The sequence below is a fragment of the Limulus polyphemus genome, unplaced genomic scaffold (genome assembly GCF_000517525.1).
Source record: "Limulus polyphemus unplaced genomic scaffold, Limulus_polyphemus-2.1.2 Scaffold286, whole genome shotgun sequence".
NCBI classification, from domain to species: Eukaryota; Metazoa; Arthropoda; class Merostomata; order Xiphosura; family Limulidae; genus Limulus; species Limulus polyphemus.
In genome coordinates, this window is record NW_013665896.1 from 374,872 (window position 1) to 390,701 (window position 15,830).

A 15,830-nucleotide genomic window follows, 5' to 3' on the forward strand; every position below is an offset into this window, starting at 1 on the left:
TCTGCTGTATCCACCGAAGGGAATCGAACCGCTGATTTCAGCGTTGTAAATCCGAAGGCTTATCGCTTTCCCAGCGGGGGGAGTAATTTCAGAATATGATACGATCTTAACTAACATACGTATTACAAGAAAATTACTTGCATCTAAAAAACAAGACAATTATGTAAACATTTCGGTTCGATTTTATATCAACATGTAAAAAAAACTTTAGATATAGTTATGTTATCAGAGAAGCTTAAATTTTCCTGGAAAAACTAGTGCTGTAAAAAATGAATATTTTTTAAGTTTAAGATAGAATAATAAAACAGATAATCGTATCGTTAATTAAGATGTTGTTTACTTAACAATTATTGTAAGTATCTGACAAATAAAGTGGCTGTACTAATCAATCTTGTCTGAGAAACGTGTGTTGCTATGGCTAAGCCTTTTTACCTACACTGAAGAATCATTCACGTATTTACACTCTTTCTTTTTACCGAAAGCTGGATTCAGTGAAGCCTGGGAAACAAGACATATTAAGTATTTTTGAATTTAACAGTGACTACAGTTAACCTAATATAACGTAAACAAACAATAACCATTCAAATAGAAAGAAGGATAGTAATTTCTGTGATAAAGCAGCCATTTTCAAAACATACCGAAAAAATAAGAAAAGCTATGAACGCTGGAGGTTTAGAGGAGATTAAAGAGGAGTAAAGCATAGCCTTTATTGTTTCTACTCAATCAACTTAGAGAGGCACTTCTTTATTTGATGATTGATAATTGGTATTTGTGTATACGATTACAAAAAACTAAACAAAAACTGCTCGATAAAACTGCGTGTTTGTGAAATTTGAAGCAGATGCGTTCTCATGAAGTAAGAGTGTAATCTAACGTCACAACAACAGTTAGAAGTTATCTTCGTTATATTATCTAACGCTACTAAAAACAGTTAGAAGTTATCTTCGTTATATTATCTAACGTCACAACAGCAGTTAGAAGTTATCTTCGTTGTATTATCTAACGTCGGAACGACATTTAGTTATCTTCGTCAGATTGATTATCTGATATCACAAAGACAGTTAGTAGTTATCTTCGTTATATTGATCGTCTAATATTACAACAACAATTAATAGTTATCTTCGTTATATTGATTATCTAATATCACAACAACAGTTAGAAGCTATCTTCGTTATATTATCTATAGTCACAACAACAGTTAGAAGTTATCTTCGTTATATTATCTAACGTCACAACAACAGTTAGAAGTTATCTTCGTTATATTATCTAACGTCACAACAACAGTTAGAAGTTATCTTCGTTATATTATCTAACGCTACTAAAACAGTTAGAAGTTATCTTCGTTATATTATCTAACGTCACAACAGCAGTTAGAAGTTATCTTCGTTATATTATCTAACGTCACAACAACAGTTAGAAGTTATCTTCGTTATATTATCTAACGCTACTAAAAACAGTTAGAAGTTATCTTCGTTATATTATCTAACGTCACAACAACAGTTAGAAGTTATCTTCCTTATATTATCTAACGCTACTAAAAACAGTTAGAAGTTATCTTCGTTATATTATCTAACGTCACAACAGTAGTTAGAAGTTATCTTCGTTATATTATCTAACGTCACAACAGCAGTTAGAAGTTATCTTCGTTGTATTATCTAACGTCGGAACGACATTTAGTTATCTTCGTCAGATTGATTATCTGATATCACAAAGACAGTTAGTAGTAATCTTCGTTATATTGATCGTCTAATATTACAACAACAATTAATAGTTATCTTCGTTATATTGATTATCTAATATCACAACAACAATTAATAGTTATCTTCGTTATATTGATTATCTAGTATCACAACAACAATAGTTATCTTCATTATATTGATTATCTTAATATCACAACAACAATAGTTATCTTCGTTATATTGATTATCTTGTATCACAACAACAATAGTTATCTTCGTTATATTGATTATCTAATATCACAACAACAATAGTTATCTTCGTTATATTGATTATCTAGTATCACAACAACAATAGTTATCTTCGTTATATTGATTATCTAGTATCACAACAACAATAGTTATCTTCGTTATATTGATTATCTAATATCACAACAACAATAGTTATCTTCGTTATATTGATTATCTAATATCACAACGATAGTTAGTAGTTATGTTCGTTAGAGTGGTGTGTGTAAGCAATTTTGAAAAAGAGAGGTGGTAGTAAAAGGAACTAATTTCATGAAAGAAGCATATGGAGATTTAACTTTTTATACTGAAAAACCTCTATATTTATTGAATGTATACCTAATATGTCCTTAGAATTTTGAAAATATACTTTTAAAACTGGTTCACACATTAATTACTTTATCATTTTAAATTGCTCAACTTCTTTATTAGTATGCTAGTAAGAAACTTTATGTATATATATTTTTAATTATTCTTTTATTTTTGACCTTGTTACCAATTCTGTTTAGGACGAACATTGTTATAGGCAGAATAATGTACTGTTTCGTTTTAAGTTTATTCAGAGACATGGTATCAGCATTAAAAACAAACTATTCCAAGTTCTGGAGTGTCCTTTTAATACAAACCGTGTAATATTTATTTTACACAAAGTAGTTGGTCACGTAGACTTAAAAAAAAGTAATGAACGGAGCTATATACCTACACGTACCTATATTGTATTGTATGCAGATGATAGCAAAAGCTGAGTAAACGTGGTTATTGTGTATATAAAATGAATTCCTAACTCCAATAGAAGTATTCAATAACAAAATATCATATTTGATATTTTAAATCATTATAGCAAAGTATTAATAGTTATAATATAATGTAAATTCCTTTTTCAAAATGTCAGTTAAACTGAGTCGATGGAAAAACCGTGTTTATTTGATTAATAGGACTTTTATAACAAAGTAAACTAAATCAATTTCGTACGTTTATTTAGGAAAAAACCTTTACGGAGCTAAAAATAAAGTTGTTTTCTAGCATCAAAATTGAATAATACATTTGAAAAGTCAGTAAAAGCATTGAAATTCAAACTGTTTATACTATTGCACCTCTCTCAGTAATTTGTTTTACGTTACATTTAGACATAATAAGTATATTTGTCCAGTAAACTTCTTGTTGCATTTTCCATAAAATCGAATTTTGTAAATTGTATACAGTTAAGCATTTACGACTTTCTTGTTTTGAAGGAGATTTATAATGGTTGAATTTAAAACAATATGTGTTACTTCTGCAGATATGTTGACTGGGAGATCGTTATGTTTTGAGACGGTTTTTATCTTTTCTCTATTAATGACAGTAGTGATTATGTACGGGCATATGATGTTTTTTGAATAGTTTTATCCGATTTGGGGGAATGCTATTTCATTCATATTCATATTGTTTTCGGTTTTTAACAATGAAAGTAACAGGGTATAATTGAGATGGTGTTTATATTTGAGGTTCTAAATATCAAGACATTTGTCCCCAGCTGTAGGACAAGTTCAGGCTATTTAATGTAATTTCCAAATTATCATACGTCTTTCTACTTTCATTAGGTAACGGACATCATTATCATCAAGTGTTTTGTTCTTAGACAGGTCCTAGGCATAGTTCTTCCCTCCACTTCGCTCTGTCTTCAGCCAAACTCTTCATCTCTTCATACGCCCTTTCTTGTTGGACATCGTCTAAGCATCAAAATCCTTTTCCATCCTCTTGATCTTCTCCAAAGGAATATTCCCTCGATCACCTCCTCCACCAGGCCATTTCCTCTCAACACATGTCCAACCTATATTTTCTTCCTCTTCATGGCCGATGGAACAAATCTACATTTTACTCCCGCCTGAAGTAGAACTTCTTTAATTGTCTCTTTTTCAGTCCAGTTTTAAACCTTTCAGTCTTTTTATGTCTTCCTTACGTCTTGTCCAAGTTTTGCATACTTACGTTGCCACACTCCAGATGTAACTTTATATTTTCCTTTTCTTCTGTTTCTTCTCAAAGAGTTTAGTTAGTAGCTCCTTTTTATTTCTAAAGGTTTATTTAGCCATTCCATTCCATTTCTGGTTCTGATTTCTTTAGAATATCTATCATCTGATGTGTTAAGGCTACGTAAGTAACGAAACTCTTTCAACTCTTGCAACTTTTTAAATCTTTGACGATAATGTTTAGTTTTCTACTTCTTTCCTTGACACCCCTCAACACTTTAGTCTTTTTCATGTTTATTTTCATAATAAAATCATTTGATTCTTCGTTAACTTTCGTAATTGAAAGTTGTAGTCTTTCTTTTGTGTTAGCCAGCAAGATTTCACTATTTGTCCCCTAATCCTTACTCCTTCAGTCAGATTTTTCCATGCTCACAAAGCATCAATGGAAAATAGTTCACATAATCAAAAATGAATAAATGAACACAAATACAACAGAAATATTATATATATTAAACATTTTAACCAATACTGTTAATGAAATTAATAGTGGATAAAGAAGGATATCTAACTTTACTTACTAGATACACAGAAACTAATTATTTGTTTCATGGTATCAGGTTTTAATAATTTTATGGAAGTGCTCTATACTACAGAAATGACCAAGAGGCTAGGAATATGCTAAAACAATTGGTTTAGGTTTTCGTTTCCGAATTTCTGAGAAAAGCTATGCAAAGGGCTTTCTACGCATATCTGTCCCTAACTCTGAACTCTTCCATGATGTCAGAAAAACACAATTTAACACAAAGATACAATATCCTATAAACCGGACACTTTCGAAATGTAGATCTTTTTTCTTCAGGGCCAAACTGGTAGACTAGAGGGAAGGCAACAAGTGAAAAACACCCATCCCAAACACATGGACTGCACCTGTTTGACTGTCACTCTTATAGCGCATTCACGGTTTAAGCGTTGAGCGCATTTTTTTGCAGCGAACCATGAATCCTCGATTCACAGTCAAAGCACGTTAACAACTAGTTCCGACCATCTCCAGTTGATCTAAGACACATAATTTCTCCATGATGTTTAGGTAACCATTATACAGAATTCTAATGTACGGCTGTGATTGAGCTTGAGTTTCCTTGAGTAAACTTAAATGTTAGAGTACTTGATTATTATTCTTTAATTTTTTGTATTTTTTATTGATGACAATTAAACATCGGTTTTACTTGTGTTAAGGTCATTTTGTTATTTCCTGCCTTTATACCTGTTTGAGTAACTAAACTAAGACAGCGAGGATAAGTCTTTGTCACATTGTTTTTGAGTTCCTTAATAAGATTTTTACCATTGAATGAATTGCTGTCTTGCCCTAAAATTTATACAGGAAAAATGTTGTTGAAGTTTTACGTTACAATGTATATAATATTCTTAAAGGACTAGAGAGCAAACAAACGTGCTTAAAATCTTTTTGAGCTGGGCGTAGCCTAGTGGTTAGTGTGCTAGACTGTAGTTTACAGGTTCGTGGTTCGTGTACTAAAAAAATAGAAAAGAAAGAAAAATCGCACTCTGAACTTCCGGGCCGTGGGTGCGTTACAAGAGTGACAGTCAATTCATCTATTCGATTAAATTAGCTCAAGAGATCACGATGGGAACTTTTGATAGCTGATATCCCTCTTGAATATCAGTCTAATATTAGAGTGGGCTTGTGCAGATAGCTCTTATGTAAATATCTAAAACAAGTCAAACCCATCTTAAAATCTCCGTACATAAAGTATTTTCTGGAATATCTTTTTTCTCAAGTGCTTTGGAAATTACGAGTGCTATCCTGTGCCATATTTTTTCATATATTGTTTCCATAGGAAACAATACAATGAATATTGTAGCAACAATACTCAGAGCTTTTGTTTCATTATCAGTAGTTAAAGGATGGCGAAATATTAATACCATGTGGAGACATATTTTTATTTGCACGACATTTTGGGCAGAACACTTTTCCTGAGGTGCATTAAGCCTACAAAATCCGAATTAACTAAAAGCACGTTTTCGTTATATCTAAACCATTACTTGACTCTATACTTGCATACCGCTGAGCGTTAAAGCAGCCAAGTTTCTATATAACTTCGTGTTCTATTTTTTTCCGGATCGTCGATAATCCGTGCGTCACTGTAAACTCACTCTAAAATAATTTAAATTTGCCGATTTCACCTCCGACACCAAGTTTTATGATAAAAACGTAATCTAATTTCGTATCCTACTTTACTGCGTTAGTGTTAGGCTTGGTGTGTAAAGATGGAGAGTCTTCACTTTGTATTTTTCCCGATGATTGCAAAAGAAGAAATAAACCTTAAAATAAAAAGAACACATTTTAAATATGAGGTCCTTTCCTTTGAAAAATAATATATAGAGTTTAGAATGGTTTAAAAAGACGTATACGCGTGGCACTTGACTGTTTATTTATATTTATGACAAACCTACCATGGCTATTTGTCACTGTCTGTAGTTTTGAACTGACGACCAGAGGGAGACAGCACCCACCGCCAACTCTTGGGCTACTTTTTATTAATGAATAATAGGACTGACCGTCACATTATAACGTCACCCAGGTGAAAGATGTTAGGGCCCAAGTTTCGTGTTGAGCGCCTATACTACCAACTACATGACTGAAGTATTACTAAGCGCTCAAAAGGCACAAAAAAGTCTGTGTACAGTGAATCCTAAAACATTCTTGAAAAGCACACATATCCCAAACATGTAAACTGTACATAATTTTGAATGTATAACTAAAATAATGAATTAGTGATTAATGTGCTTGGCTGCGTATCGTAAGGTCCAAGGTTCGAACAGTTATACCACTGAATATATTTTGCACTTTAATTTGTAGAGTAGTTATAAAAATGAAAACCTCTCATATTATTAGTTTCGAAGAGCCAGACAAAGTGTTTATGGAGGTGGTTACTATTGACTTTCTGTCCTCTTTTTGGACAGTAGTTCAAAATTAGAGATATATATACGCCTCTGATCTGCAACTTCAGCTCATATGGTGCTTCAAATCTTCAACTTCAAGTAAGAAATAGATGAATTTGATTAACTGGACCTAAGAATAAACAAAGGAAGTGTTATAATTGTTAGAAAATATTTAAGAAATACTATAACAGTTAGAAAGTCTAAGTGTTTCTGAATAAGTTGCTCTAGACTACCAACGAAATCTAAAGATAGAACGTTTATTTAAAAATTAAAGTTCAACAAAACGGGACTTATTATGGTAAATCGTAGTTATAGCTTAATTTTAGTTTTATAATCTCAGTCACTTAAGCCTCATTATGCTTTTTTGACTAAGAAGTTTCCAGGCAGTTGCGATAACTTGCAATGTGGACCAGTTTTCATTGCCACATTCTTTTAGGAATATGTACATCAGGGAGGCAAAAATGGTCCTTCAAGTGTAACGATTAAAGAATGTGTCATTGACATCCATTAAGGAAATAATGGGAGAATACTAGTAACATATACTCCTTCTTTCGGGTGTCGAGGGGTCTGTACTTAATTTCCTGGTGCTATCATTGTATGGAATTATTCACTTTTGTGTCTTGACAAACAGTAACGGATATAGCTAATTAATATTAACATCTGATCAAAGCAAGCTATTTATACATATAGATTAGAAGTGAAAATCAATTCAGTAATTAATATAATTAATTTATAATAATATTGTTATGTTCTTACTTATAATGACTGAGATGCATTGTTTCATATGCTGCTAGCGATATTTACAGCTGTTATCCAAAGGGAGTATTTCTTTTTGGTAGAAACTCTGTGACTGTATATTCTGTCCATTAAACATTTTGAAGTTTCGACTGGTTTAGTTTGTTGCGAATTTCGCGCAAAGTTATACAAGGGCTATCTGCGTTAGCCGTCCCTAATTTACCAGTGATAGACTAGAGGGAAGGCAGCTAATCAACTCTTGGGCTATTATTTTACCAAAGAATAGTAGGGTTGACAGTCACATTATAACGCATCAATGGCTGAAAGGGCGAGCATGTTTGGTGACGGGGATTAGAACTCGCGACACTAAGATTGCGAGTCGAGCGCCCTAACCACCAGGCCTTAAAGTTTTGACTATATGTTGAATTTCGCATTGCCTGAATATAGCCAAGTGCAGATGTTAAGTATACGTTATATTAAAATAATTTTTGAGTCTCACTACGTCGCTACAGTCGATGTCGCCACGTTCGGTCATGCTGTACCTGAAGACAATACATTTTGACAATAGCCCTTCAACGTAGTTTCCATTGCAAAATACTTTGCTGGTGCGTCTAAACCATTCCTCTCGTTCCTGCAGATTTTGCATAAAGCATATAGTCTTCTTATTAATACCACATGCATTCCCCAGCTGCTTGAGGTATACGACGGTTGAATGGATATGTCGTGGAAGTCATTTTTGTACAAGTGACTTGTATCACTTTCCCCTATGGAGAAACAGTCTTTCTTGATTATGTTGTGTAGTGTTGTCTGAGAGACGTGGACTGCTTTTGTCTCCACTGACGTTTGTGTTCATGTATTCTCACCTATTACCTTTTTTTTTACCACGGTTGAGGTACAACTTGTTGCAGGTCTCTACTTGGATGATCTTGGCGCCCCAAGTTGATCCATATTCCTCTGTTTTACAATGACATTATGTACAAGGGATATTCTCTTCATGGAAATTCTAAATCCACAATTTGATCACATCTTTATGATCTACCTGAGTGTTTAAATACATGGCTTTACATACCCTTCCAATAAGCTATCAATTATTGGTAGCATCACACTACTAACAAACAATAAACAATGCCAAAATATGGGTGTAATACAAGCCAATCCATTGCTACTTTATATCGGCTATGGTTTTCATGTGACTTGCTGACTTTCATATTAAGAATTGTTTTCATTTAACGTACTCAACCGACATGTTTAGTGCTGCAGTGAAATTGTTGAAGACCATTAATGATGACAGTAAACGTTTTATTTTCATTATGAAAAGTTATTAGCAGTTTCTATGAAAACATTGATGACCATTGAGTCTTTTAAAGCACGTAGATTAGTGTCGGCTATAATTACGAAGACCATAATCAGAATCAGTCTTTATACCAATGACAGATTCTGAGTTACCGTTATTGATATAATTCAATTTAGTTATTCCACAAACACTCTGTTTTTATTAGGCTGAAAGAGAAAGAAATGCGCTGAGTCCAACTTATTTTAAGCCGTATTCCAGTTAAATTGTTTTATTTATGCACGTATATATATAAGGTTTCGGTTTTCAAAGCCTTTAGCCCAGGTATATATATATATATTAGGTTTCGGATTTCAAAGCCTCTGACCCAGGTTTATTACAAATTTATCTTAAGTATTATGTATGCTTCAGAGTTCTGAAACGGAAGCTTACAGTGGTCGTTTACCATTTTTACTTCTCTATTATATATGTGTGCTTTGAGCATACATCTCGACCAATTCGTTATACTGAGAAAAGCATCTTGAGTTGTCAACTTGCCGAATATTTTCTTGTATTTCTAAAAAAACATGAAATAGTGATTTATTGGTTCTAAACGTGTAAGAGTTAGATTCATTTGTTAGAACTGAGCAGAAACCCGACAGACTCCTGGGATGCTATTGCACTCTTATCCAAAAAAAAAATCAAGAACTGTTGAATATGTGTTCGAATAAATCTGAGACGCCAGGAATCCGATACACACTGTTCTAGTTTTCTGTTTTAAAGAAGAGAGCTGCGACAGTGAAATATGTTTGAAAGTATCTCGATGACTAAGATTCATGACTGTTTAGATCGATGATATGTTTTGTTTTCGACATAAACCTCGATATGCCCTTGAAGTTTGAAAGAGATAACTTTTCATCCAAACGATCAGGTTTTGAGTGTTGAGTTCTAACCTAAGCACTGGTATTCATAGACCACGATTAACTTTGTTTAAAAAGTACAAGATATAGTGAACATTAATAACATATATTAAAAGGTTAATTGTTATTGTTTTATTTTGTATAAATATAGGTGAAAATGAAAGATTGTGAGTATAATGGTTTCCATTTTAACACCACATGTCGAGACTGTTATTGGACTGAATGTTTTCAATTAATGTGTTGTCTTGGGCATATTATGTTTAGACATCCTAGTGTACTTGTCCTAAAAAAATTGGCATATTACGGCTAGAAGTCTGGAGGCTAGCGCATAAAACTATTTGACTAAAGAATCCTCCATAACTGCAATTTTCAACACGTTCATATGATATCTTCATATTGATAAGTAGCTTTTACGAGTACATTATCTGTTTAGTTAGTTACTATTAAATTTCACATAAGCATAAAACCAGACATTTTGTGATATAGAGGTTATGGATAGTGTGGAAAGCAACACATTTTGTATATTATATGATATATATAGAGATTATGGAAAGAAAATCATTCTAAAGTGCTTATGCACCAAAGTACCAAACGCGTATCATAGCGCTTGTTTGAAGCATTAAATGTTGTTTAGTCAAAAAGAAAGATTCCTACTATTTATTTTAAAAGCGCGAAATTGTATTTAAAAGTTCAGAATGCTGAAGCGTTTGTGTGAATTATCATTCTTGTATTTTGTTTTCACTGGGTAGTCAGTAGCAGCAAAATTTGGGAAACGTACATAATTATATAAAACAAACTACTTGACACACGTTTTGGGCAATTTTGCACGTAAATAAAACATGGGATTCAAACAAATTTTAAAAGGATTTAAACTTGGCAGACAAGCTGATGAAAACATATAAGACAGTGTGCTACTCTAAGCATATTGAGTGACTTCTCACCCAGTGCTGGGATATTACTGGAATATCAACTATGCTGGGTTAAAATGATCATGATCACTTATTGAGGTTAATAGTGAATGAACATTCCCCAAATTTACTTATTAAACCTAATTACTGAAATATAAGCGATCATTTGAAGATTTAGGTTGTTAATGAGCTATTGGGTAAGAAGTTACTAAAGATGTGTTTCATGAATAAACAATAATTTTAGATAAGTGGCTTTTTTAAAACTAATTTGCCAAAATATATAAATTGATAAACTTGCTATTCTTATTTCATTTCTATGTGTTGTAATAATATTTGAACAGTTTGTTATGTAAGTGTATATATAAAATAATATATCTATCTATATCTCGTTGTGTACTGAGAAATGAAATGAATTTGATTGCCGCTGATTCACCTGAGGGGAGCGCAAGTAAAGTCCATAAAGCCTATAAAAGGCTGAATCCACTTCAAAATAATCTGTTACCAGTCCTTGTACAGGCTAATCTTCAAAGAAACCTTTTATCAGTCTTTGTAATTGTTAATCACAAGAATAATATGATTAATTCCAAAAAAAAACAAACCACAATAATAATTTTGAAAACTGTAAATCACTGACTTATGTCAGAAATAAAACATTTTATAAACTCTGCAAGTCTCTACAGATTTAAAATAAATAAATAAGCCTCTGAATTAATTTAAGGTAAGCCTTTTGTATAATTGTTTAGAAGAACAAAGAAGCTAAACATTGGAAACATTGTGTTTTTATTAACCATTTGTAAATATAGAGATCTGCCCCCAGTGGCACAGCGGAATGTCTGCAGGCTTACAACGCTAGAAACGGGGTTTCGATACCCGTGGTGTGCAGAGCACAGATAGCCCATTGTGTAGCTATGTGCTTAACTTCAAATCAAAAACAAATATAGAGATCTATTGTTCGATCTTTTTTTTTTAAGATGTAAAAAACGCTCAGTAGTACTCGATGTGTTAACTGATTCTTTTGCAAGGGCAAATGGATCAATATTGTAATTTACCTGAACACCGGGAAAGTTAATTGTACTTTATAAGAAAGACGTTCGGGGGCGTGCTGACCTCTGAACTTTTTCCTCCATTTTGATCATCCTTATTCTGATGACCATTGTTATGCACTGATGCTCAAAACTGCAATTTCTTTTAAACCAAGATGCTGCTTCGAAGGATGGGATGGTCAGTTTTAGACCACATTTCCACAGGAGGGCGTCGGTTTCGAAGATCAAAGTTTAATCAAATCCTTTGCACAGAAATCCATGGATGTTCAGTCAGACGACTTCACAAGCATGTCAGAAAAGAGGATGCACCGGTTTCATTTTCCATGGTTTGTAGAAACTTAGCCGTGGATTAGACTTGTGACTTGACTATTTATTTTGACGTAGCCAAATTTCCTTCGGTAAACTGGCCATGCGGTACAGGTATTTCATCTCACACTGTTTGTACCATTACGTTCTCTTATTAGCAAAAAAGAATTTCACCTTTGATACTTTCTATATTTTATGATGTTTAAATTTCTGGTTATCTGATGAATTTTCGGTAATTATGAAGCTCGAAGAAAATCTTTCTTTACATTCTCTCTTGAAAATTATTTATGACTTCATGGTTTTGAAGTAAATCGACCGTTTCTTGCCATAGTTATTCAAGTACATCAAGACCACCTCCAGCTTGGAGGGTATTTTTCATATAGTTTTCTAGCTTCAGAAGCTTAGCGACTTCCCGCTGAGCCATTGGGAGATAAGTTCGAGTTACATTTATCTGAATCCAGTGTTTGTGTTGCTAGTATTTAATGCATATTTATAACCCAATGTAAAATTCACGCTTTTAATAAAACTCCAGCTCTCCAGCCTATGAATATTTTTCTGTAATCCTATGCTAAGTATTTTAATGTAGTTTTATCATAGAGAGCAATGTTCACGGTACCTTATCTAATTACACAGGCCTGCGATGGTTTTATTGTCTTAAACTTTTTACATGTTCTACAGTAATTCCTGTACGCTGAATCCGAAAATGATATCCATTTTTCTCCATCACGTATAGATATTTTACAAAACGTCATAACGCAATACATAAAAGAAAGTCAATACGTAGTTTTGAAACTAAAAGACGCAGATTTCACACACAAAAAAAATCAGGATGAATGTGGATGCATATTTGTTCTTCTTTTTTCTTCAGTTTGTTTGTATTTTTGTTAACAAGCATAATAATATAAAAAATGTTCAAATAATAATTTGATCTAAGTAAGAGTTTTTTTTCTTCCCAATTTGCAAAAAATCCATACGTGATAGAAAAAAAAAGGAATATTTTTTAGAAAGCTGCGTAGCTGAATTATGGAAAATCCGTTATTAAAAACAAAACAACTTTTATGAAGTTTAAATTCGCAGGCCTGTGTTATTAATGTGGACCAACAGCTCAAATGTCTCACTTGGATTTATATTATAAATTGTAATATTTACGTGTCTTATTGTTAGAAATAAACCGATTTTGGGGAAAAAAGCACAGGATTATCAGAAATGTACCTTGGACGTTATTATACTAATTGAACAAGAGGAAGGTAATCATTTTTAATTTTACAAATAAATTTACTGGCTATACATAATGCCAAATGTTAAGTGACCCAAGTTTTTCTAACAAGTTTCTCTGAAGAGGCAATTTAAAATAACTTTAAACACAAATATATAACACACTAGAATTCAGAATTCGATTTCTTGTGATGGACAGATCGCAAATAGTTATTTGTGTAGCTTTGTGCTGAACTAAACAAGCAATTATACACAAATGTTTGTAAACATTGTGTTTAGAAGCATTTCAGATAGATATTTGTACTAACAATTCACTAGGACCTTCAACTAAATTTCAGAATGTATTCAACGTTAAATGAATAAAAACATTATTTCCTTAACCCAGAAATAAACATTTTCATGCATATGTAACTGTTTGTTGTATAAATAATAATATTCTTTTTAATTGATTTAATTTGAGCGTAATTTAGGTCTGTGTCTTAAAATCGTTCATCATATAATGTCATTGAACTAAAGTTTTGTCTCTCAAGAAACAAAATATGGAAAGTTAAATAATTTTTTTGCAAATTTTCCTAAAGATAGATATTGATAATGCATTTAAATGGCTTCTCACTTCGCCCTACAGCATAATAACACATAATATTATTTTACATTTTGAAATAAGTATTTAAAATTTCAAGCAGTGTCACAAAGAATTTTCAAAACTTTGTCAAGGTCTAGTAAAGATACACGATAAAGATTTTGGTGGATGCTTTTGCGCAGCTGCTAGAAATTATCGTGTGGAAAGCAGATAGTAAGCCGGTTAAATAGAACACAAAGTATATTTACGTGACACAATGTGTCGTACGAAATTACAATATTAAGGCTGTGTAGGATTCCGCGATATGCACAAACTAAATTTATTGTGCAAGTTGTAACAGAATTTCTTTATCGATAGCTAGAGATAAAAAACCCATTAAAATCAACGTATTTATGAGGGATCGAAAGGGAGGAGGTGCCGGTAATTCATCTTCCCATCGTAAGGTTAAATAACTAAAAAAAGTTAGCAGATTAGATTCTCATTTAGAAACCAAAAAAGAAGAAACACAACTGACATTTTGTCTAGGTGTTGAGAAGTAATTGAAATATTCTGTTAAGTGTAACATATAGAAAAATATGGGTTGGATCTTATGAAGAATGTTTACTAAATTTCTTTAAAATTATAGAAAAAAATTAAATACTTTATTTTGATGAATAAAACAATTCATGCATTATTAATTAAATTTAAAATTTAATTTCACTTAACATCGCCGTATCTACAAATTGGATAATCTCATATTGTTCAGAAGGAATGACCCATTGCGAAAACAGGTTTTTTGTTTCTTTTTTTTGAGCATTATTAATTAGCCTATTTGGAATTTCAGTGGACTACTGGATACTCCAAATCAATGGAACGAAATTGCTGACTACTGATTCAGCGACTGTCGAAAAAAAACTGCAATTATAGTTCAGAATGGAACTTTTTGTTTTGCAAATGTAAGAAGCCTAGATGTTCAAAATGCTTAGCATACTCCCGTTGCAGTTGTGAACGTGATGGATTATGTTATAAGTTTCTGCTGAATTGAGTCTTAGATGTGAGAGAAAGAAGCCAAAAAGTGTATTCACAGCTCCTAATAATGGAAGAAACGGTAGAAGAAAACGACCTCGGCCAAATTACAATGAGAATATTGTGAAAATAAATGATGAAACTGTGCAAGATGAAAATGAGGATATGAATTTTATTGCTAATGACGATTTAGTGTACTTATACGATTTGCTTTACCAATAGAATTAGAAGATTCACATGATTTTCAACTTGATAAATTTCTCACCAAAGAAGCATTTATTCCAAAAACACTTCTGATATCATGTACGTTTTTCCATTCTCCTATGAACGCACTCACTTTCTTTATCATCATTACTTGCATAATCACTATCTTCAATTAATGTTTCAGTATTTCTATTATCTTACCCATTGACGCAGACAATTATTGCTTAATATAGGAAACCAACTTTGAGAAGATAGTAGAAAAACCAAAGAAATCCAGTAACAAATTAAAGAACAACTGAAGTACAATCAAAGCTTCTGCTGCATTCTATCCAATGAAGGGCATTATTAGCTCCATTCTGTGCGTCATTACAAAATGATAAAGGTTTACGTTTGTATAAAATCGATATCAAAACTCAATAGACTACTTGATGTTTTAGCTTGATACAGTATCTTGTAAACGCATTATATCCAGTGAAGGGCATTATTAGCTCCATTCTGTGCGTCATTACAAAATGATAAAGGTTTACGTTTGTGTAAAATCGATATCAAAACTCAATAGACTACTTGATGTTTTAGCTTGATACAGTATCTTGTAAACGCATTCCGAATGAGGCTGTTTACAACTGAAGTGCTAGTTATCTAATATATAGCTTACATTTGTTGGCTCACTGGTGTTTATATAGTCATAAATTCATCTATACATAATAAAAAAGTTGTGACATCCTTATTATAAGTACTATTGTCTAGGCCCGGCATGGCCAGGTGGTTAGGGC

At 32.5% G+C, this 15,830-nt stretch overlaps 1 protein-coding gene across 3 annotated transcripts in view; it reads right to left on the bottom strand.

Moving 5' to 3' along the window:
- Positions 1–15,830, bottom strand: part of LOC106457045 (5-hydroxytryptamine receptor 2A-like) — a 69,392-nt gene that overhangs the window by 4,507 nt on the left and 49,055 nt on the right. Inside the window, exon 1 of one of the 3 annotated variants that reach the window (XM_022382868.1) lies at positions 6,919–6,987. The exons of the other annotated variants lie outside the window; for them this stretch is intronic. The gene's annotated coding sequence lies outside the window, so the exon portion shown is untranslated. Of the gene's footprint in view, positions 1–6,918; positions 6,988–15,830 lie in introns of those variants that run through there. 3 annotated transcript variants of the gene reach the window in all.